This window comes from Pongo pygmaeus, chromosome 16, assembly GCF_028885625.2.
Source record: "Pongo pygmaeus isolate AG05252 chromosome 16, NHGRI_mPonPyg2-v2.0_pri, whole genome shotgun sequence".
Classification (NCBI taxonomy): Eukaryota; Metazoa; Chordata; class Mammalia; order Primates; family Hominidae; genus Pongo; species Pongo pygmaeus.
In genome coordinates, this window is record NC_072389.2 from 21,407,927 (window position 1) to 21,433,574 (window position 25,648).

The 25,648-nt window shown below is 38.3% G+C and overlaps 1 long non-coding RNA gene across 1 annotated transcript; it reads left to right on the plus strand.

The window, feature by feature from the left end:
• Positions 1–1,827: 1,827 nt before the first annotated feature.
• Positions 1,828–9,810, plus strand: LOC134738368 (uncharacterized). Its single transcript, XR_010124050.1, has 3 exons — positions 1,828–1,992; positions 2,912–3,105; positions 9,269–9,810. It is a non-coding gene; the product is annotated as an uncharacterized LOC134738368 (long non-coding RNA).
• Positions 9,811–25,648: the final 15,838 nt, after the last annotated feature.

Genomic DNA, 25,648 nt, shown 5'->3' on the forward strand with positions numbered 1-25,648 from the left:
TTGCCCGACTGGGCAACATAGCAAGACCCCATCTCTTAAAAAAAGAAATTAACAATTAGCCAGGTGTGGTGGCGCACACCTGTGATCCCAGCTGCTCCAGAGGCTGAGGCAGGAGAATCGCCTCAGCCTGGGAGATCAATGCTACAGTGAGTTGAGATCATGCCACTGCACTCCCAGCCTGGGCAACAGAGTGAGATCCTGCCTCTAAGAAAAATACTGGCCAGGCCTGGTGGTCACGCCTGTAATACCAGCACTTTGGGAGGCCGAGGCAGGTGGATCATTTGAGGTTAGGAGTTCAAGACCAGCCTGACCAACATGGTGAGACCCCTTCTCTACTAAAAATACAAAAATTAGCCTGGTGTGGTGGCACGTTCCTGTAATCCCAGCTACTCGGGAGGCTGAGGCAGGAGAATCGCTTGAACCCGGGAGGCGGAGATTGCAGTGAGCTGAGACTGCATCACTGCACTCCAGCCTGGGGGACAGAGGCTGCAGTGCAGCCTTGACTTACCGGCTTCAGGTGGTTCTCCACCTCAGCTTTGCCAGTAGCTGGACTGCAGGCACATGCAACCACGCCTGGCTAATTTTTGTATTTTTTGTAGAGACAGGGTTTTGCCATGTGGCCCAGGCTGGTCTCAAACTCCTGGAATCAAGTGATCCGCCCGCCTCAGTCTCCCAAAATGCTGGGATTACAGGTGTGAGCCACTGCACTCGGCTAATAGTAATGAACTTAGAACACAAGGAAAAGATGTTATTATTTTCTTAGTTATATTTTATCTATATTTTCTAATTTTTCTAAACGTGTAAAGATAAAATTCTATTCTTAAAACTCAATAAGACCTCAGAACAAAAAAAATTGGAGTATAAATATTTATTTTAGTTAACTTGTACAAATTCAGTTTCTGGAAAAGGAATGGAATAGATTTTCTGAGAAAAAAAAAATCCACCACTTTGGCCGGGTGCGGTGGCTTACGCCTGTAATCCCAGCACTTTGGGAGGCCGAGGCGGCAGATCACCTGAGGTCAGGAGTTCAAGACCAGCCTGACCAACATGAAGAAACCCCTGTCTCTATTAAAAATACAAAAATTAGCCAGGCATGGTTTCAGGCACCTGGAATCCCAACTACTCAGCAGGCCGAGGCTGGAGAATCACTTGAACCCAGGAGGCAGAGGCTGCAGTGAGCTGAGGTGGCACCATTGCACTCCAGCCTGGATGACAAGCAAAACTCTCTCTCAAAAAAAAAAAAAAAAGAAAAAAAGCAAAGCCGACTGGCTGAAAGTATTAAAAAAGAAAATGATCCACCAATGTGCTATCTACAAGATAAACATTTTAAATTAAAATAAACAGATTGAAAGTAAAAGAATACAAAGATACAACATTCAAATAGTAACAAAAAAGAGCCGAAGTGGCTGTACTAATATCAAATGAAATACACTTTAAATTAAAGCAGGGCTGGGCATGGTGGCTCATGCCTGTAATCCCAGCATTTCGGGAGATGGAGGCAGAGAGATTGCTTGATCCCAGAAGTTCGAGATCAGCCTGGGCAACATGGCATAATCCCATCCCTACAAAAAATACAAAAATTAGGTGGACATGGTGGTGCCCACCTGTGGTCCCAGCTATGTGGGAGGCTGAGGTGGTAGAATCACATGAGCCGGGGAGGTTGAGGCTGCAGTAAGCAAGAGCCGGGGAGGTTGAGGCTGCAGTAAGCCAAGACCAGGCCCCTGCACTCCAACCTGGGCAATAGAGTGAGACCCTGTCTCAAAATAAAAAATATAAAAAGAGGGTTGAGAGACAAACCTTCTTGTTTGGGATTTGCTTCTCATGTAGTACCTTCTCTGAACACCAGATGGCATGAGATCATTGGTCATATCTGGGCCACTGTATCAGAAAAATTGTCATTCAAGAGCAAATGTGAACCTTTCGAAGACGCAGACACCCATTCTGTAACACACCGTCACTCGTTGAGTTTTGGTAGCTTGCGGATGTCCTGCAGTAAGTGATTGGAGCTGAGTTTTAAAATGGGTTTCTGTTTATATCTTGTTAATATCTTGATGTCTAAGAGTTAATATCTTGATGTCTAAGAGTTTTGTGTGCCCATACGGTATTTATTATTTTCTAGGCTTCTGAGATAAGTTGCAGAGTAAGAAGTTTACTCTGTGTCATTGAATGGTATTTGAATTTCACTTGCCTCCTTGTTTATATTCCCCTCCATTAGTATAGGAAAGCTACGACAATTATTAGATACAGAAATCGTTTACTTTGAGGGTATTTCAATTACTGTTGAAAACACCTTTTGTTGTTGCTGATGTTAACTTATGGTAAGCTCCTAGAATAGAATTGTTCCCCTCACTGCAGTGTGTTTTTTCAGCTGAATTATTTTATATGTTGACATTTCTGTGAAACACCCTTTGTGTTTGTCATGTTAGATTTACCAGGAAAGAAAAATAGAATATTTTGCTGAGTGTTTAAATAGAAACAACGTTTTAAATAGTGATATCTCCTAACTCTGAGAGAACAATAGATTTCTTCTTAGGAAGCCTTCCTCAGTGAAGAGTGTGCTGTGCATTGTTGTATCTGGGATGGGAGAATGTGATCTAATGGTTAATTAAAAGCACCTTGTTTCTTTCGGAATGAAAATCTGAATGAGGAGGAGAAAAAAGAACAGATCCTTTTCATATCCCAGCATTATGATGTTTGTAGGCTGTGGGTCCTAACAAATTGTAGCTGACAAAATACAGGAGTTTTAATAACACACCCAAAGCAAATGATTGTGCTTAATATTAAAGCAACAGATTATCCTCAAGAAGGTAATATTAAAAGCTTTCTGACCTGAATGGCCTAGTGGAAATATCTTTCTAGGCCATTCAGGTCATAGGCTTGAAGCTGCATCTGCATCCCTCTTTCCTTGTAGGGAAGAAGGTGATTGATGCGGCTGCAGGCTCCACCCACTGCCTGGCTCTGACTGAGGACAGCGAGGTCCACAGCTGGAGGAGCAACGACCAGTGCCAGCACTTTGACACCTTGCGCGTGACCAAGCCAGAACCTGCAGCATTGCCAGGACTGGATGCCAAACACATAGTGGGAATTACCTGTGGGCCTGCCCAGGTACTGAATATAGAGGTTGATTTGGTATTTTGGAGGATTTTGGATTCCAGTTGTTCATTATCAGTATATAGGAAATACCACTGAGTTTTGTTTGTTGTTCTTGTGTCCTGCAGTTGTGCTAAACTCATTTATTATGAGCTTCATTGTAGTTTCCTTGGGTTTTCTTCATGGACAATTAAATGCTATCTGTATAGAGGGGCAGTTTCATTTCTTCCTTTCCAGTCTGCTTGCCTTTTATGTATTTTTCCCGGCCTGATTGCCCTGGCCAGGACTTGCAGTGTGAAGCTGAGTAGGAGAGGTGATAGTGGGTGCCCTGCCTTGCTCCTGACTGTAGGGGAAAGCAGTTCAGTCTTTCACCATCAACTGTGATGTTAGCTGCGCATATTTATGTAGGTGCCTTATTACCAGATTAAGGCAGTTTCTTTAATTCCCCCCAATTTTTTTTTTTTTTTTTTTTTGAGACAGAGTCTCGTTCTATGCCCAGGCTGGCATGCGCTGGCGTGATCTCGGCTCACTGCAAACTCCGCCTCCTGGGTTCACGCCATTCTCCTGCCTCAGCCTCCCGGGTAGCTGGGACTACAGGTGCCTGCCACCGTGCTCAGCTAACTTTCTGTATTTTTAGTAGAGACGGGGTTTCACCGTGTTAGCCAGCATGCTCTTGATCTCCTGACCTTGTGATCTGCCTGCCTCGGCCTCCCAAAGTGCTGAGATTACAGGCGTGAGCCACCATGCCCGGCCTTAATTCCCCCTTTTAGAAGCTTTTGAAAAATCCTGAATGGGTGTTAAAATTTGTTAAATGCTTTTAATCCAAATGAAATGGTCATGCAGTTTTCCTTCTTTAGTGTGTTAGTGTGGTGTATTACATTGATGATTTTTACTTTCCTTTTCTTAAACTTTTTTTTTTCTTTTTTAGAGATGGGGTTTCACTATGTGGCCCAGGCTGGTCTTGAAATCCTGAGCTCAAGTGATCTGCCTGCCTTGGCCTCCCAAAGTGCTGGGATTACAGGTGTGAGACACTATACCAGCCTGATTTTTAAATACTGACCAAGCCTTGTGTTACTGGGATAGGGATCACTTGGCCACAATTTACTACTCTATTTTTTTTTTTTTTTGAGACAGAATCTCACTCTGTCACCCAGGCTGGAGTGCATTGGTGCAATCTCAGCTCTCTGCAACCTCTGCATCCTGGGTTCAAGCAATTCTCCTGCCTCAGCTTCCTGAGTAGCTGGGATTAGAGGTGTGCACCATCACACCTGGCTAATTTTGTTTGTTTGTTTGTTTGTTTGTTTTTAATAGAGATGGGGTTTCACCATGTTGGCCAGCCTGGTCTCCAACTCCTGACCTCAAGTGATCCACCCTCCTTGGCATCCCAAATTCCTATGATTATAGGCGTGAGCCACCGCGCCCAGCCCTATTCTGTTTCTGTATTGCTAAATTTGACTTGGTAACACGTTTTTGAGGATTTTTCTATTGACGCTCATCAGGGATGTTGGTTTGCAGTTTTCTTTCTTTGTATTATACTATCTCGTCTGACTTTCTGTCAGGGGAAAGCTGACCTTATACAAAGTATTGGCATGTGTTCCCTCATTTTCCATTTTCTATAAGGGATTGTGTAGAATTAGTGTTATTTCTTCTTTAAATGTTTTTGAATCCATCTGAACCTGGAGATTTCTTTCTAAAAGATTATACGCCGGGCGCGGTGGCTCACGCCTATAATCCCAGCACGTTGGGAGGCCAAGGCAGGTGGATCACCAGAGGTCAGGAGTTTGAGACCAGCCTGGCTAACATGGTGAAACCCCGTTTCTACTAAAAATACAAAAAATTAGTCGAGCTTGGTGGCGTGCGCCTGTAATCCCAGCTACTCAGGAGGCTAAGGCAGGAGAATCACTTGAACCTGGGAGGCGGAGATTGCAGAGAGCTGAGATTGCACCAATGCACTCCAGGCTGGGTGACAGAGTGAGACTCCGGCTCAAAAAAAAAAAAAAAAGATTTTGCAAATTCAATTTATTTAACAGATATAGAACTATTGAGGTGACCTGTTTGTTTCTAGGAGGATTTTCCTGGTTTGTGGCACTCAGACATTGCTTTATTTCATCTAAGTTGTCTGATTTTTACATGTCAAGTTTTCCTTAGCATTCTCTTGCTAATCATCTGAATTCTGTGGGGCCTGCAGTGATGTCCCTTCATTCATTCCTGATACTGATAATCTGTGTCTTTTCTGTTTTTTTCTTTGTCAGTTTTGCTAGAGTTTTTCAATTTTATTGATCTTTTCAAAGAACAATCTTTAAGTTTCATTAATTTTTGCTTTGTTTTTTTGCTATCAATCCCATTGGTTTTCTGCTTTTATCTTGTCATTTGTCCCTTTGGCTTGTTTTGTGTTCACTTTGCTCTTTTTTAGTTTCTTAAGGTGGAAACTTAGATTGCTGATTTAGACCTATCTTTTTTGTAATATATAATGATTTGATGCTATAAATTTTCCTCTAAGCAGTGCTTTAATTAAACCCACAAATTTTGATGCGTTTTCATTTATGTTCAAAGTATTTTCTAATTTCTTTTGAGAATTGTTCTTTGACCCATGGATTATTATTATCATTATTATTATTTTTCTTCAATACGGAGTTTCACTGTTGTTGCCCAGGCTGGAGTGCAATGGCATGATCTCGGCTCACTGCAATCTCTGTCTCCTGGGTTCAAGCGATTCTCCTGCCTCAGCCTCCTGATTAGGTGGGACTACAGGCGCCCGCCGCCACGCCTGGCTCATTTTTTGTATTTTTAGTAGAGACGGGGTTTCAACGTGTTAGCCAGCATGGTCTTGATCTCCTGATCTCGTGATCCGCCTGCCTCGGCCTCCCAAAGAGCTGGGATTACAGGTGTGAGCCACTGTGCCCGGCCTCAAGATGCCAGTTTTCTAAAGTGAGAAAAATTAATTTTAAAAATTAAGTTGTATGTTCAATATCGGTGTGAGATCAGATAAACCATGTGTCTTAGAGAAGGAAAGGTTTGAAAGTATAATTTTTATAGTTTCTTATTTATCTATATTTTCCTATATGATTGTTGTTGAAATATCTTAAATTTATTTCACATTACAATTGTCAAATATGTGAATTCATGAGCCACCTGTTGAAGACCACTGAAAGAATATAAATAAATAAAATTGGTAGCTCATTGTTTTTCAATAACGTGTAAGACTAAGCTCTGATTTTTTTATTTTGCCCATATTCCTATCTAAGGGGTCTGGGGAGTCATCCCTTACTAACCATAAATTCTCATCAGATGGATTTTATTTAACCCTATATATCATGGCTTACTTTGCAATCTGACTCTGGCATAACATTATGTGACAAAGAAGAAAGTAAAAAAGAATTTACCCCAAAAGCAAGTTTCTTTGCCATATTTTGAAATGGTCCTGCAAAGCTGCCCTTTGTTGGGGGACATACGCATCTGTAAAGAATCTCTGTTGACATAGCTAGATCTTTTTCTTCCAAGCCCTCCCAATCCTGAAGAAATTAGTAGAAGTCTAGCATTGTTTAAAGGTCTGAATAGGAAATACTTGTCATCTATTATCTCTAAGGGCAGCCACTATAAGACTTCAGAAGAACCTTGGTATCCACAATCTTTTAGCTTAACCTGAACATTTCCTTTCCTTTGATCCCAGGTTTTTAGACAAACTCAACCAATTGTCAATTGGAAAATGTTTAAATTTACCTATAGCCTGAAAGCCCACCCATCCCTGCTTTGAATTGTCCCGCCTTTCTGAACCAAACCAATGTCTTTCTTAAATGTATTTGATTGATGTCTCATATCTCCCTAAAATGTATAAAACTAACCTGCACCCTGACCACCTTGGGCATGTGTTCTCAGGATCTCCTTAGGGCTGTGTCATGTGCCGTGGTCACTCATATTTGGCTCAGAATAAGTCCCTTAAAATATTTTACCGAGTTTGACTCTTCATTGACACTTGTTTTATTGAATGAACTGGATTTCCATTGTTAATATTACCCTAATGTAAAGAGCAGTGAAGTAACAGACTTTTTGTCAGCCTTTTACTTACAGAGCAGATGACCCTGTGATCTGAGCCCTAATTCCTAACAGGGGATGCTTTGGAATGAATAAATCAAGAGGTACCTTGAACTGGAGATTGGTCCTGCTTCATGGTAGCATTTTCCCAGAAAATATGTCTCCATAATAAAAAAGAGTGACTGAATGGCAGATGAAGGTATCCAGTTATAAAGCCAAGAGATAAGCCACCCATTCCAGAATTGCTACTTCCTCCTTTATCTGCAGTGATCAAGTGGCAACTGTGACAGTGTCAACAGGTTGTACAGTGCACAAAAGGGATGTTCTGGCTGAGAACAGAAGGTCTGCAAATGAGTGGATAAGAGAGCAAAAGGAAGAAGTCCTAAATTGAGGAGAAACTGTCCTTTAGGCACAGGAAAAGGAAAATGGGCAAGAAGAATAAAAGATTTTAAAAAGAAATGAAGCTGGAAATCTATCATCATAGCCTAATCCGTAAATACCCCACAGATGTTAGAAGAATGCCAAGCATTCCTGAACTTGATAGACACAGATATAGATAGGTAGGTAGATACATAGAGATAGATTAATAGATAGGCAGATCCATACATACATACATGCATACATAGGTAGCTACATAGACACATAGATGTATTGAATTGTACACATACACGTGTATATATCATATGTACCTATGTATGAGAGAGACAAGTGAGATATTAAATTATAATTAGCTAAAGACCATTTACAATACCCTATACAAAGAGAAATATCTAAAGTGTTTTTGGATAATTAATTCCATATTCTTTAGCAACTCATCCAATTTCCCTCTGGCAGAGATTGAGGGCAAAGACGTTTCAAGCCGTTTTACAATGAGTCTCAAAAAGCAGTAAAATACCTTTATTCTGAGCATCATTTTAAACTTTTTAGCAAGTTGATGCTACTGCGACTGTTATTCCTGTCACCAGAGAAGCAATTCAGAAGAAGTGTTAATATTTCGGAAGTTGCTTAAACTTCCTGTAAAGTGATAGGCCTGACCTTCTGGGGTTAATGTGAGAATCATAACAGTTAATACACGTAAAGTACCTAGAACAATGCTTGACATACGATAAATGCTAGTAAGTGTTAGCCATGATTAGTATTTTCATCAGTCAAAAATGCCTCTTTTCTGTCTCACACCATATTTCCCTAAAGTGCTCTGCCATTTCCTTATCTTTAACCATACTTCCCACTCTTGCTCCAATATTTCTCTTTTATATTTTTATTCCTTCATATACTGCTTCTAATACCTTCCTACTCAAACAGAAAGCTGCCTCTTTCCTTTAAGAATACCCACTAGTAGTCCCTAGAAAGATTATTCTTCAGACACTTACCATAAGGTGGGGTGGGGTTAGCAATCACCTTTTTTCATGCTGCCATTTTAAAAACTACACTATCTCAGTCTCCTTATGTTCAAGATAACACCATTCATAATCTACCCCTTCTTCATTGGGCCTTATGCCATCATGTCCACATTTTTGGAATACACAAACACCTGTCATTTTCCTTGAGACCCCAGAGCCCTGTGCAGGTGTCATCCAATTACCTGGCCTCACTCTTTTGTAACTGATGCGTCAATGACTACCATCATCATTTATGCATTTCTCACCTTAATTAATGGGGAGGGGCTGGGCGCAGTGACTCACGCCTGTAATCCCAGCACTGTGGGAGTCCAAGGCGGGAGGATTATGAGGTCAGGATATCGAGACCATCCTGGCTTACACGGTGAAACCCTGTCTCTACTAAAAATACAAAAAATTAGCCAGGCGTGGTGGCGGGCGCCTGTAGTCCCAGCTACTCAGGAGACTGAGGCAGGACAATGGTGTGAACCCAGGTGGTGGAGCTTGCAGTGAGCCAGGATGGTGCCACTGCACTCCAGCCTGGGCAACAGAGCGAGACTCCGTCTCAAAAAAAAAAAAAAAAAAAAAATTAAGAGGGAGCTTGCCTGAAGGAAATCATTTCCTAGTACTGAATTATGATATAAGTGCCTTTGCTGAGACATTTTATATATATGGGCCATTGAACTATGATACTCTTCAACAATATTTTTGTATTAGGCAACAAAATGGATTTCATATGACTATTTGTTGTATTGTTCTTTTATTAAAAGGAGTAGGGCATGGCCCGAAAACTTAATTCAAGGAAAGAAATTCTGTTGGAGACTAAGGCAATGTAGTTCAAGTTTGTAGCCTCCTGGTGATTCGATTTGACCAAGGCTAAAATTTGTAATACCCAGAGGAGTGACAGCCTTCAAATGATTTTCTGTAAGTATTAAAGTTGAGGTGTTTATTAAATGTCCACTTCTGTTTGGTGACACTTTAAGATTTTCTAGTTATTTTGAAGACTCATAAAATTCTAAAAAAAAAAACTTAGTAAAAAATAGTTTCCTCAAAATAAATATATTGCTCACAATTTTAATGACTCAGCGTTAAAGGTAACAAGGAAAGGGGAATTATCTGTCTTAAACTATTTGTAATTGATAAATAAGAGGTTAAATTTTTCCCTGCAGACTTTTATTATTGAGCCATTATTCAATTATGAGAAAGAGTAAAGTGAAATGTTTGCCAAGTACTTATGATATGACAGATATAGTGCCAGGTTATTTTACATATTGTATATCACTAAATGTCAGAATTAAACTTGTGAAAATCAAAGCTGGCTAAAAGTAGGGATTTAACTTTTGTGGACTTGTTGAAACCCAATACAGAGATGTGTCTACTTAGGATCATGAAATCAAATATTCAGAAGAAATATATTTTTCATGCATATTCTGAAATCAGTGGCTGAAACCACAAGAAATAAGTGAACAGAGCTTATAAATATTGATTTATTGAGTTTATTCCCTTAGGTTCATATCACGGAGATGCTTAAAATACTTAAGCTAGAGTTATATTTCAAGTACTGCTATGTACAGATGTAATACAACTTATTTTACAGAGCTTCCCTTTGGGGGACAAGAATTATTAATGTATGTGGTTATCCTGAGCTCCCTCTTTCTGTGTGCTAATGGGGATTCTGGCTTTGTCTGCTCAATTTCCTCCCCATTGCTCTTCTCTGAAAAGGCACTGCCGGTGGCTGACAGTGATATTCTCTTTCGTTATCTCCACATCAGTACAATGATAAGAGGAAACTGGAACAAAAAGGCAGGAGGGGTGGTAGGTAAAGATTGAGAAGATGCATTTGAATAAGGCTTAGGTGAGCTTTCTTCCAGAAAAGAAAAAATATATATATAGAGTCAGGAGGTGATAACAAATTTTAACCAAAATGATTTAAAGAAAGAGAGATATGGATAAAAGGATATAAAGATGTGTGCATAATATTTTATGTTTTATTCAGATATTACCAAAATACAAATAGACTCGAGGTATTTTTACATTATGTTTCATTATAATAGAATGACTTATATTTCTTTGGGTATATACCCAGTAATGAGATTGCTGGGTCAAATGGCAATTCTGGTTCTAGGTCTTTTAGGAATTGCCACACTGTCTTCCACAATGGCTGAACTAATTTACATTCCCACCAACAGTGTAAAAGCATTCCTATTGCATCTGTTTTTTGCTTCACTATTCACAATAGCACAGACATGGAATCAACCCAAATGCCCATCAATGACAGACTGGATAAAGAAAATGTGGTACCTATACACCATGGAATACTATGCAGTCATAAAAAGGAACAAGATCATGTTCCCTTTGCAGGGACATAGATGGAGCTGGAAGCCATTGTCCCCAGTAAACTAACACAGGAACAGAAAACCAAACACCACATGTTCTCACTTATAAGTGGGAGCTGAATAACGAGAACACACGCACACAGGGAGGGGAACAAAACACACTGGGACCTATCGGGAGGCTGGGGGCAGGGAGAGCATCAGGATAAATAGCTAGTGCATGGGGGCCTTAAAACCTGAGTGATAGGTTGATAGGTGTAGCAAACCACCATGGCACACGTTTACCTATGTAACAAACCTGCACGTCCTGCACATGTATCCCAGAACTTAAAATATTTTTTTAATTACATTTCAGTTTTTTTAAACCAGAGTGTTGTCATGCTATATCATGTGGGTCCCATCATTATAGGCATTATGTATTCTAATAAGATGGCAAGAGAAAAAATGTTTAAGCTGTTCAGGCTAGAGGTAAAATGGAAGAGTTGAGGCTGGTCTTGGCTGAGAGTCAGTTGAGTCTGGACTCTGGCCCTACCTGGCCATGTCTATGGATAAGTTTCTGAACTTCTTTTCTTCAAAATATAACCAGGCTAAGAGCAGCCTGATGGGAGTCTGACTGAGCAGGGTTTGAATCCCAGCTTTGCCATTTAGCATGATGAGATGTGAGGTAAGTTACTTAATTCAAGCCCCACGTCCTCATCTATAAATGGAGACAACAGTATCCACCTTCAGGTTGTTGTCAGGATTAATATAATTTATGTAAAGTATTTTACCCAACATTTGGCATATATTTTTATACAGTAATTGGCATATCTTTGGTATAAAATAAATGTTACAAAACATGAATGTTTTTCTTGTTATTGGTGTGGTACCTTGCATTTTCAAGTTGTCTTAGTCCATTCACATTACTATAACAAAACACCTTAGACAGGGTAATTTAGACAATTATAAAACAGAAACTTATTGCTCACAATTCTGGAGGGTGGGAGTTTAAGACTGAAGTGTTAGCAGATTTGGTATCTGGCAAGAGCTTGCTCTCTACTTCATAGATGGTGACTTCTGTGTGTCCTTACTTGGTGGAAGGGGCTAGGGAGATTTTGGAGGCCTCTTTTATAAAGGCACTAATCCCATTCATGAGGGCTCTGCCAGTCACATTCCAAAGCCTTCACTCTTAATACTATTGCATTGGAGATTGAGTTTCAACACATGAATTTTAGAGACACAAACATTTAGACCATAGCACAAGTCGGTATGTTTCTCTTTTGTTTAGATTTGCTGACAGAGAGAAATTGAGAGACAGATTGAGATTCAGTAAAGGGTAAAGTTACTGAAGTTGTAAAAGTATATTCAAGAACATTATAAGGGAAATGTATAGGGCATTGCAGCAAATAAAATATAATATGGATACTGTGAATGATTTCTAAAAACTCAAGTTTACAAAAAATATATTTTGAACACTTGAACTGTTTGAAACATTCAGTCCTTGTAGATCATGAGTGGAAGAACAGATTCTCTAAGCAGTGAAGAAAAATAGAGCAGTGGTCCCCAGCCTTTTTGGCATCAAGGACTGGTTTTGTGGAAGACAATTTTTTTCAGAGACCTGGTGGTGGTGGGGATGGTTTCAGAATGATTCAATCCCATTACATTTATTGTGCACTTTATTTCTATTATTATTACTTTGTAACATATAATGAAATAGTTATACGACTGACCATAATGTAGAATCCCTGGGAGCCCTGAGCTTGTTTTCCTGCAACTAGATGTTCCCACCTGGGGGCGATGGGAGATAGTGACAGATCATCAGTCATTAGATTCTCATAAGGAGCACACAACCTAGATCCCTTGCATCCTCAGTTCACAACAGGGTTCATGCTCCTATGAGAATCTAACGCTGCTGCTGATCTGATAGGAGGACGAGCTCAGGGGGTAACACGAGCCATGAGGAGCAGCTGTAAATACACTGAAGCTTCGCTCACTCAGCCGCCACTCACCTCCTGCTGTGCAGCCCAGTTCCTAACAGCCATGGACTAGTATGGGTTTGGAGAGCCCTGAAATAGAGGATATCCAGCAAGCCTTTTAAAAGAGTGAATTATTCCATTCCAACCTCTGGAATATAAAAGATAAATAGTCTCTCAGGAATTCACACTGTGTTGCCTTTTGCATTAAAAGAATCACCTAGGTTATCTGGAGCTTCATGTACATGGGTCAGATGTTGCTGGCATTGTCCTAACTCTGCATGGCTGTTCTCAAATCAGTCCTTCACCACCTCCATGAGATTCATGCCGTGAGACCCTAATTTCCTTCATTTTTTCAAAGATGTCTATTTTCCAAGAGGACACATCTGCATTTTTAAGGAAAACTCTGGCTACAGGCCATCAGATGTTTTTCCCCCTGCCAACACTCTGGGTAACGTTAGTGCATTTGTGCAAAATACCTTCAACACCCTGGCCTTACACCTTTTGTTCTCCTTGTCTTCAATAACATGTATTTCTACTCTAATTTAGGCACCCACATTCATTGCCTCATCAGGAATGATGACATCTTCTGTAGTTATTCACATTGTATTTTTGAATTCCAGTGGCCCTCTCACCTTTGACTTCAATACCTGATTCTTTTAGTTCTTTAAAATTTTTATTTTCTCTTCACACATTATTTGATCTCCTGCAGAACACTATTTTCTTCCACCTTTGCCTCAGTTATTTACCAAATATCTCTCCTCCTTTTTTTTTTTTTTCTTTTGAGACGGAGTCTTGCTCTGTTCCCTAGGCTGGAGTGCGGTGGTGCAATCTTGGCCCACTGCAACCTCTGCCTCCCAGGTTCAAGCGATTATCCCGCCTCAGCCTCCCAAGTAGCTAGGATTACAGGCACCTGCCAACATGCCCAGCTAAGTTTTGTATTTTTAGTAGAGACGGGGTTTCACCATGTTGGCCAGGCTGGTCTCGAACTCCTGACCTCAGGTGATCCAACCACCTCGGCCTCCCAAAGTGCTGGTATTACAGGTGTGAGCCACTGCACCTGGCCAACCAAATATCTCTTAAGCACCTCAAGTGCTTTACAACATGGAATGCCAGAATACACCAGTTCCAAGCCAAATCCACATAGGAGTGAAAAATTCTGTTTAGATAAATGCAACTATTCAAACACATGCTTTCAAATAACACTTCCTCCTTAGTGCTGAGGGCCATCTTGATACTTTGTTAAAAGGATTAGATCAAGAGACAGAATAGAGAGATTGAGGGAGAGTGTGATGCTTTCTTTAATGCTCTGATCCTGAGTTAGATGTATCAGCAATGTGTCCTGGAGCTTTTTCTAAACCTCCTGTTTCCGCATCTACCACCTTCTATCACACTGGATTCTTTACATAGTTTCCACCACGACACTGTAAATGTTAAGGATGTCAAATCAAGATTGAATCTGGGTTTTTCCATTGCCTTTATATTATAGCGAAGTACCTGGTACATAGTTTATAGTTAATAAGTATCATCTAAGTGGATTAGTTACCCTACATTATCTTCCCAAATAAATGTTGATTTCAAATAAATACCAAATTTTGCCAACTGTCTATTCAAACCCACATCTTTCATTTTCAGGAAATGACATATTCTCTTTAATGAAAATAAGGACTTAAAGTATCACCTACCTTTATGTAGCCAGTCTCACCCTCCTATAAACTTACCTATAATTGGGTGATGAGTGATCCTTCCTCTTAACTAAATATAATTTTTCACTTGTAGAATTGATCTAGCTCATGCCTTTTATTATATCTTTTATCTTTCCCCATTTGTTATTGTGTCTCATATCCCTGCCTTCACCCCTTCCCACTTCTCTATCTCTTATTTTGCCTGTAAACATGATTGAGGCAAAATGATTGAGGTAGAATGACATAACCAAAACGAGGGTAATTTCAGAATGTCATTCCAATGTGAGAGATCTCCAGTGGGCCCTTTTATCTTCTAAAATCACCTTTTTTGTTATGCTATTCTCTAGCTTCCAACTACATTTTTTTTAAAGAGATGGGGTCTCGCTACATTGACCAGCCTGGTCTTGAAATCCTGACCTCAAGTGATCCTCCCATCTCAGCCTCCCAAAGTGCTGGGATTACAGGCGTGATCCATCACAGCCAGGCCCCAACTACTATCTTGCTGACCCTTTTCTAATTATCTTCTTTTGAAAGGAGTTTTCAATTTGCCACTTTACTTCCTAATATCCCATTCATGCATCAACCCAATGTAGAGTAGCTTCTATTCTAACTACTCTACCAAAGCTGTTCTTCCATACCGTTTCACTCCTTTCACTCAAAGTACCCCGTATTTTTGAAGAATGGTATCATTCATGATACAGTGTTCTCTAGTAAGCAGATTTGGACATGGGGATATATACTAGGGAGTGCCCTTGGATTACTACCTGTGAAAATGAGAAGAAGGAAGCTGGGTTGGGGGAAAGGGAAAAAGCTGGGCTGAAAAAAAGTCCTGGACCACAGCTTTGGCTCATCTCACCAGGGGACTTTGAAGATAAAATGGCCCACTGGCATCCTCTCACATTACAATGACATGACTGAGTCTTTATAGGCCCCAAGTCCCCTCCCCACCTCTTTCACCTGCCTCCTTGCCTCACCTCAATCAGTCATTGGATATGCGCCACAACTGGGAACATCAGGACCTTAGGCAGGGGGAAGCTCTGCAGCTGAGGTGACGTCTGAAGGGGCTCACAGCTGAGTCCTGTCTACTGACACAGCTCTCAGGGAGGACCTAGGTGATGCATCTCTGTGTATATCATATATATGAGTAATGATATTAGAGGTTTTATAATTTAACCTTTTTTCTCCTTTTTATCTTTAATCTTCACTGTATTTCAGTCATGGTCTTCAGGCTTCAAAGTGACCTTTAAGATTCAGCAAAGAAGATACAGCTTTTTAAACACAGGGAATAAAACAAGAACAACGTGATAGCATAGTGTAATGGTGCCATAGAAATAAACAATAAAAAATAATTTAAAGAGAGAACCAGGAATCAATTTCATAAATGCCACCATTACATTACTTAGGTTAAGCTTTTGAATTTATCTAGAAAAATGTCATTGGCCAAGACATTAACATTAGTAGAGGAATGCAAAAGTGCAAAATTAAAGTTCCTAAGAATCAAGTCCAGAAAAATAGAAAATGTGTAAAGGCTATTGTTCTCAGTTTGGCAAATAAAATAAAATAAAAAAAAAAAGCAAACCCAGAATTGGTTAATTTCAAATAACATTTCTAGTATTTCCCACACAATTTTTTTACATATTTTAAAATCACTAATATAGCATTACATTTTAAAAAGGCATATTTCAATACCTTACCTTGAAATCATAAGATGCATTTGTTCAATGAAATCTTACAGTAAAGCAGCATAAAAAATATAAATTGTACAGTGTGATATAAATGCAAACTATTTGATGTTCAATTTAATCATTTTTTTCAGGAACCGAAATATTAGTTATTACTTTAATGACTTAATATTAATTACAATGAAAAGAATATTGCCTTTGAGATCTTCCATTAATGATTCAGTTCCAAGGCCCTGATTTCTTTATAAACTTCTAAATTCTTAAGAGAGAAATGTACTTGGCTCAAATTTAATCATTTTAGAATACAGGTTCTGTATCAACTTAGTTTTTGTAGACACTCTATGGTATAAGAAGACAATGTTTCATTTTATGTCAATTTCTTGCATAAACTTGTTCAATTAATTCATTCAATAAATAGTCATTGAGTTCTTATCATGTCCCATGTCCCAGGTACTTTCTTTTTTTTTTTTTTTTTTTTTTGAGATGGAGTCTCGCTCTGTCACCCAGGCTGGAGTGCAGTGGCACGATGTCCGTTCACTGCAAGCTCCGCCTGCCAGGTTCACGCCATTCTCCTGCCTCAGCCTCCAGAGTAGCTGGGACTACAGGCGCCCGCCGCCACGCCCGGCTAATTTTTTTGTTATTTTTAGTAGAGACGGAGTTTCACCGTATTAGCCAGGATGGTTTCGATCTTCTGACCTCGTGATCCTCCCTCCTCGGCCTTCCAAAGTGCTGGGATTACGGCGTAAGCCACCACGCCCAGCCATTCCAGGTACTATTAAAAACACTGATATTATATGGTGAAAAAGACTGACGGGGTCCCAGTACGTACTTTATATGGAACATACTGATGTCTTTTCTAAAACCTCAAGTATAGTCTCTGATTTGCCTATATAAAGAATGACAAGTTTTATTTTTACTTTCTGCAAAAATTCAGTTTCTTATTGTTTTATCATCATACATACAACTTTTATTCAAATATTCATCTAAGGGCCAGGTGCCGTGATCTCTACTAAAAATACAAAAAATATTAGCGGGCATGGTGGCGGGCGCCTGTAGTCCCAGCTACTCCAGAGGCTGGGGCAGGAGAATGGCGTGAACCCGGGAGGCAGAGCTTGCAGTGAGCCGAGATCGTGCCACTGCACTCCAGCCTGGGGAGAGAGCAAGACTCCTCAAAAAAAAAAAAAAAAAAAATTAAAAAGAAAACCCGATATTAGGGATTTCACAGTGCTGTAGACTGCATGATGGTGCCCCCCAAAATTCAACTGTTGAAATGTAACACCCATATGATGATATTTGCAGGTGGGGCCTTACAGGGAGGGGATTAGATCATGATGGTAGAGCCCTCATGGATGGGATTAGTGCACTTATAAAAGAGTCCCCAGAGAGACTCCTGCCCCTTTCACCAAGTGAGGATGCAGGGAAGAGATGGCAATTCATGAATCAAGAAGCAGGTCCTCACCAAATCTTATGGCAGTTTGATCTAGGACTTCCCACCCTCCAGAACTGTGAACAACAAATTTCTATTGCCTATAATCCACCAATTTATGGTATTTTGTTATAGCTGTTTAAATAGATTAAGACACCTAGGATGGGAAACCCATTAATACTGTAATAGAGAGATGAGCTTTCTTTTCCTCTAACTACTTTTAAAGTCTAAGATAATTAGCAAACGATGTTTTGTGTAGCTATATTTTGATTTAAAATTATCTGCCTCAATTACTGATGAACTAACTTGATTTTTTGCCTGAGTTTTAATAACTGTGATATGTTTGAATCAATGTGAATTATTTGATCAGTTCAAAATATCCAAAAAAAGTGTGTCAGGTTAAGATCATGTGCATCTCCATGATGGGATTAGTGTTCTTACAGGAAGAGAGAGTGAGACCACAGCTCTCTGTCTTTCTCTATTTTGTGCCATGTGAAGACACAGTCAGAAGGCAGGAGCCTGTAGTCTAGGAAGGGGGCTTTCACCAGGGACTGAATCTGCCGGCACCTTGTGGAGGATTTCCCAGCCTCCAAAACTGTGAGAAATAAATGTCTGCTTAAAACACCAGTCTCTGGTATTCTGTTCTGGCAGCTTGAGCTGCCTAAGACACCATGATAATATAAAAATATTAACAAGACTAGCCTGGGCACCATAAGAAGACCCCATCTTTAAAAGTAATACAAATAATAATAATAACAACAAACAAAAACATTTTGAATTTTTAAGTGATAATTTTCTCATTAGATACAGAATCACCTACTTAGAAAGATACAGATCCCAGGGCAGGGCACAGTGGCTCAGCCTTTAATCCCAGCACTCTGGGAGGCCGAGGCAGGCAGATCACGAGGTCAGGAGATCGAGACCATCCTGGCTAACACGGTGAAACCCCGTCTCTACTAAAAATACAAAAAATTAGCCGGGCGTGGTGGTGGAAGCCTGTAGTCCCAGCTACCTGGGAGGCTGAGGCAGGAGAACGGTGTGAACCCGGGACGCAGAGCTTGCAGTGAGCTGACATCGTGCCACTGCACTCCAGCCTGGGTGACAGAGCGAGTCTCCGTCTCAAAAAAAAAAGACAAAGAAAGATAGATACAGATCCCAAACTATTATTCTTAATATTTCTTCTAAAATGTTCATCATTTTGAGGATTAAGATTTCTTAATGCATCTGTACAAACACACATGCATATATTCATACAAATAACTATAGTCATTTTATCAATGTTTTATTCTGACTTTTATTTATTTAAAAATATTAAATGTATTTTATAAATGAATGCATGTGTGTATAATTTATTTATTTATATTTTTATTTTGAGACAGAGTCTTGCTCTTTCGCCCAGGATGGAGTGCAGTGGCGTGATCTCCGGGGTTCATGCCGTTATCCTCTCTCAGCCTCCCGAGTAGCTGGGACTACAGGCGCCTGCCACCAAGCCCAGCTAATTTTTTTGTATTTTTAGTAGAGACGGGGTTTCACTGTGTTAGCCAGGATGATCTCCATCTCCTGACCTCCTGATCCACCCGCCTCGGCCTCCAAAAGTGCTGGGATTACAGGCGAGAGCCACTGCTCTGGGCCTCATTTAAGTATATTTATATAGGAATGTCTGAAATACTGCCACCTAATGTTTAGCAATTATTTTCATTTCTGAGCAGTAGAATTTGAGTGATTTTTATTATTTTGATTCTGCAATGTGATGTATTCTTTAATTTTTTCATAATGTCTTTCGTATTTATTAAAAGGTTAATTAAATCATCCTAAGAATATTTTATGCATATTTTTGTTAAAATGGGATGTTTAATACTCAAAATTCTCCATTTACTAAATCCTTCTCGGTCAATGCTTCAGACTTACCTTTTCTACATTTACTAATAATAAATTTAATTTCAATGTTATATAATAGAAGAACATAAAGTTATCTATTTTAAATTTTACCTCCACAAACATCTTTAACCAGAAAATGAAATAAGCATTTAAAATATCAAATAAAATACTAGTTTTCAGGTCTGTTGCTTTGAAAATGTGCTTCCTCATTGAGCAGTATCTGAATTTTTATTACTATACCAGGGTATAGATGAAATATCTAACTAGTATATTTTTAAATTAAAACTGCAAAAAATATATACAGAATTCAGTAGTGCATATTCAGCATGTAAAACATTTTGCCTATTACATTCTTCATGTTGATGGTAGTTATGGCTAGAGTTTGTAGATACTTGGTTTCATTAGCTTTTAGAGTTGCTTAGGTTAAATATGCTATATACCAGTCCCTGTTGGCTTTGAACTACTTGGAATTCTAAGAAGTGGAGTAACATAGTACAAACCTATAGAAAATATGATAAATGTACCACGAATGACACAAAATATTTTCTGCATGTCACATAAGGAGTCATTCTCTATTTTGTCAATTTCCTTACTTATTTTGTCTATTTTGTCTATTTTGTCAATTTCCTTCAAAAGTTCCTGGCCAGATGCAGTGGCTCAGGTGGGCGCACACCTGTAATCCCAGCACTTTGGAAGGCCAAGGCAGGTGGATCACAGGGTCAGGAGGTCGAGACCATCCTGGCCATCCTGGCTAACATGGTGAAACCCCGTCTCTACTAAAAATACAAAAAATTTGCCAGGCGTGGGGGCGCCCACCTGTAGTCCCAGCTACTTGGGAGGCTGAGCCAGGAGGATGGTGTGAACCTAGAAGGTGGAGTTTGCAGTGAGCCGAGATCCCACCACTGCACTCCAGCCTGGGCTACAGAGCGAGACTCCATCTCAAAAAAAAAAAAGTTCCGAATGCACCAATCAATCAAGAATTTCACCCTCAACAGTGAAAAAAAAAATGTGAAAGCAGTCAGGTTTTAGTCACTGTAAATCACAATTTCAATTCCACCCCATCCAAAGAAAGCTGTGTACGTCCTTCTCATTCCAAATACATACAGGCCATGAGTTAATAATCTTTCATTCTTCTAAAACACCAACAGATTTGCTTTTTTACTTTCATTTGTAGTTTATAGTACTCATGATTAAATTGATCCAAATGTATTTGAGGTATATATCTAAATATATATATATATATGGATCAAAGGTCAACGCTATTGTCTATGCATTAGCCACTCCCATTTATGAGAATTTTCTAAACTTGTTGCTATATATCTCTTAAATGGTGTCAGTTGGCCACACTTCTTTCCTGAGAAACAACTGAGCAGCTGACAATGAAAATGAAGCTCTCTGCATTCCTGTTAGGCATACTGCACACATCTTAGGCTCTCTGCATTCCTGTTAGGCATACTGCATACATCTTAGGCTCTCTGCATGCCTCTTAGGCACTTACACTTACATACATTTGTATCTCATTACATAGTGATACAGTCCTAAAATAAATAATGAGTTATTTTCTAGACAAATTTGATCAGGCTTTTGATAACAAATTAAAATTATGCCACCAGATGCCTATACTTTGACTTATAAAATGTGTTATGTTCTGCATGGGCAAACAGAAAGTGTAGAAACGGCTACCTGGTAAAATTACCTAAATCCACAACGCCACTGGACAACATTGAACTAGATATTTAAATAAGTGAAAGTAATCAAGTAGTTGAGTTCACTGATAAAATTATACTTAGAATCTTACATCATTCCCAGATTAATATATACAATGTATATCAAATGTCATTGCTATGGGAATGCAAACTGTTACACATGAGGTTAAATTTTTATAAAGAATTTTTTTTTCCTCTAGAACTGACCTTGAGAAACTTGATATCCTCTGTTTATGGCATGTCTTAAGAAAATGTCAACCCAATGTCAAAGGATAATTAATTTTTTAAAGAAAAGAAAAATAATGGTTCTCCTACAAATGTAAAATGGATATATGTTCATGATTTTATTTAACTGATTAATAAATAAGAGTGCCACAGGATGTTTTGACTGGTTCAAAGGAGAATACAAAGAGCAGAGAATATATAGGCAGACATTCATGCTGAAATGAATTTGCTTAATAAAGGCAAAATTAGCCAATATCCATAGGGTGACGGTCAAATATATCTACAGTGGATAATTTGCATTTTCATGGACAGGAGTTATTTGCAATTTACACAGTTGTGAAATAGGTAAAACAAACAAAAAGTGAAAGGTTCAGAAACCCCATACAATCAGCTAAACTAACATTTAGTTTTCCATTGAAAATATTTAGTAATTTTTTGAGACCATTTCAAAGTTTTTCTTAATTTTTCTCTGCTCTAAAAAAGTCTATAAATTATTTCCAATGAACATTAGAGCTTTTTCTTTGTTGAATTAGTATTTTGAAAAATTTATGGAAGGAGACAACATAAAAGCAGTCGCCAAGTTTATCAATTAAGTCGGTACGATTACAAATTCCAATTGAGAAATATTTTTAAGTATATTTTTCTTTCCAAGACAAATAGACATTAAACAGTCCTAGTGTTCATATCCTTTATGTTACATATATATGTATGTGTAAGTATATGTATACCTACATGTATATAAAAAGACACAAACTCACATAGTTATTTCAGAGAATTATTTATGCAAATGTGTTGGATTTTCTTTTTGTGAAGCTATGTTATCAAGAAGTTATTCTTAGTTTTACAGAAAATAAAACAGCTCTAGCTCTTGGAATCGTAAGATAAATATCTGTTTATAAATATCAGTATTTTCTAATACTTCTAATGTACTCTTTTGGAGGTAATGGTATATGAAACCCTATAAGAGCAATTCTACTTCATTAATTCAGAAGAAACACAAGTTTTTAAGACCCAGTGTATGCCAACAATTGACAAAGTCATTAAGGTAGACAAAGATGGGTAGAGCCTGGGCTTTGGCTATGAATGTTAGAAAATGAATCACTGAAAGTAAAACATGTTTAAAAGATTAAAATAACAAAAAATGGTTTGAAATTGATTTCAGTTATTGGCCATCAATTGGTTAGAAAGAGTAATTAAGAATGAGTCAAAGCTTTTTTCTCTTCATTTAGGCCAAATATGTCATAAAAATAGTCAGTTTTAGATTATTATAAGTCGATTATGTCAAAATGGTTGATGACATGTCATTGAAATTAATCTTTAGCTCGTAATGCTATCATTTGAGTTTTAATTAATATTGGGGCCAAAATGTTCATTAGATACTGTTTTTAATGACCAGTTTTTATGCAAATGATTTATATAAGGCAGAACTTCAATGTTTGGTAGCTGTTTGATTTTTAGGACATTATATGTTGAAATGTACACTGATTATCCTAAAGTTGTAAATATTTAAGAAACTTTTCAGCAAAAAGTCTAAAATATATATTTATATTACTTCCAAAACAGAAAATTTAAATTGATTCCCTAGTCAAAGAAACTGTTTGTAAATAAAATGTAACAAACTATATATTGCTTGGCCCCCAGACATTTTAAAGTGACTTTTCCTTTTTATATACATGTTCTAATATTATAAACAGTGAGCTCAGAAATATCCTAATTTGTCTTTTGTATATTTTCAGCAGATTGTGCTGCTTCAAATTCTATTATTTTACTCCAATTCTTTTGTTTACATATTGCTGTTTTTGCTAGCGTTTTTCATATTTTAAAATACATTACTATATTGTATATAGTAATATTGTGTTTCTATTTCTCTTTCTTCATGTTTTATTTTGTTCCATAACCTTTGGTTTGTCCTTTTTATTCCATATTCCCATTTGTAGATGTAGTTTTCAAAGGTGCTTTTCTTATTTACACAAACATAAGACTTTTGGGCCAGGTGTGGTGGCTCACGCCTGTAATCCCAGCACTGTGGGATGCAGAGATGGGCAGATCACGAGATCAGGAGATTGAGACCATCCTGGCTAACACGGTGAAACCCCATCTCTACTAAAAATACAAAGAAAAATTAGCTGGGCGTGGTGGTGGGCGCCTGTAGTTCCAGCTACTAGGGAGGCTGATGCAGGAGAATGGTGTGAACCCGGGAAGCGGAGCTTGCAGTGAGCCGAGATCACGCCATTGCACTCCAGCCTGGGCAACAAAGCGAGACTCCGTCTCAAAAAACAAAACAAAACAAAAAAACCACTTTTGAACCAAAATATTCTGAATGAGATCAAAGTCAAAGCTCAAACATTTCTTAAAAATGAGGTTTTTCTGAGTTGGGAACCAGAGTCATCTATTGCCTGATGCAATAGGCATTGAGAATAGAACTTGTGATAACTCTCTGTGCATTAACAATAGAAAAAATGGGATAAGATAGAGGCAAGGAATATACATTCACGGAGCAAGAAGAAACACTGAGGGACTAATAGAAATTGGGCTTATTAAAATAAACTTACCAAGTTATGGTACCAATTCTCCTTTTTTTGTTCAGTCTATAATAGAGTTCTTAATGCTTTCAATTTTTTTCTTATAATAGTTTTCCTAAATATATTTTATTTATTTATTTGTTTGTTTGTTTGTTTTTTACATGGTGTCTCACTTCATCGCCCAGGCTGGAGTGCAGTGGCGTGATCTCGGCCTACTGCAACCTCCGCCTTGTGGGTTCAAGCAATTCTCCTGTCTCACCCTCCTGAGTAGCTGGGACTACAGGTGCCCGCCACCACACCTGGCTAATTTTTATATTTTTAGTAGAGACGGTGTTTCACCTTGTTGGTCAGGCTGGTCTCAAACTCCTGACCTCAGGTGATCCACCCGCTTCGGCCTTCCAAAGTGATGGTATTACAGGTGTGAGCCACTGCGCCCGGCCCTAAATCTATTATTTAAAAATCCACCTGTACAATTGGTATTCACAGAAATCTCCCATATATGTTATTATTTTATTCTTATAACTCTCTATGCCAAGTATAGATACATTTTTGATGTGGAAAATTAGATCACAGAGATAAAGTGACTTTCCCAAGGTCAGTGCAGAAAGGGAAAGGTGAAAATTTGAAATTGTACCTGAAGAGTAAGAGAAAAGGGGTTAAGGAGTTACTCATAGATCTTTGTGCCTCAGAGGTCCTTACTGAGAGTTTTAATCCAAATGGTTTGGTAAATTTGGGGCGACAGGTATAACATGGCTTATGTGATGCTTAGAGTGTTTTGGAACCATCAAGATCTTTGCAATGACATCACAGATAACAACCCCATCATCTTGTAAAACATGGACATGTTGGGAAATAATGTTTTAGTTCAGTCATTGAACTGACCCAAACTTCTGTGTTCATATTTTTATAGACCTCATGATTGTTAAGGTATAAAGGAGCATCAGAAGTTTTGTTTTTGTTTTAATTACAAAGGAGTTAGGATATTCCTAACATCCAAAGCGAATTAAAATAATTCACTTTGATGTGAGAAAGAGCTTATTGTCTTAGGGGCACTGGTGAGGTGAATTCACAACTATGGGTTGTTTTAATTGAATTACATCCTCAGAGCTTTAGTTTTGAGCTCTGAATCTACAGTCTGTATTTTGCAAGTAATCAATGGTATTTATTTAAATGCTCTTGCTAAAGATAATGTGAATAGAGAAATCTGCTTATTTCTAGCATAAAATTGTTTATTAAGCAAAATAATAGAGCACTACAAATTAACTAGTAAAAAATTGAAATCTTTGACTTTCACACCTTCATTTGATATTTACTGAATATTTTGGGGACTAGCTTATATGTAATTTAGCTCAACTTTTGTTTAAAATAGGAAACTGAACTTTCAAAATAAGTACTTTTAAAAATATTTTAGAATGCAAGATAGTTTTCATGGAAACTTTCATGGAATCATATTCTTTATATTTTAGAATGAAGGTATGTTCCTACTTGGTACTTAATCAAGGAAATACCTAAATCAAGAACCATTCCAAATGGCTGTTTATTAAGTGTGATGGTTTACTAATGTCAACAAAAGTGAAAAAAATTATATTGAAGTATAAATTATAAATAGTAATCTTGTTTAACATATTTATAAATATATTTTTGTACATATTTGTATTTTGTACCTATTTATATAAAAAACAAATATTATTATCTTTTGTACAAATATTTTTAAGATCTGGCACTTTTTTAGCACCCCAGA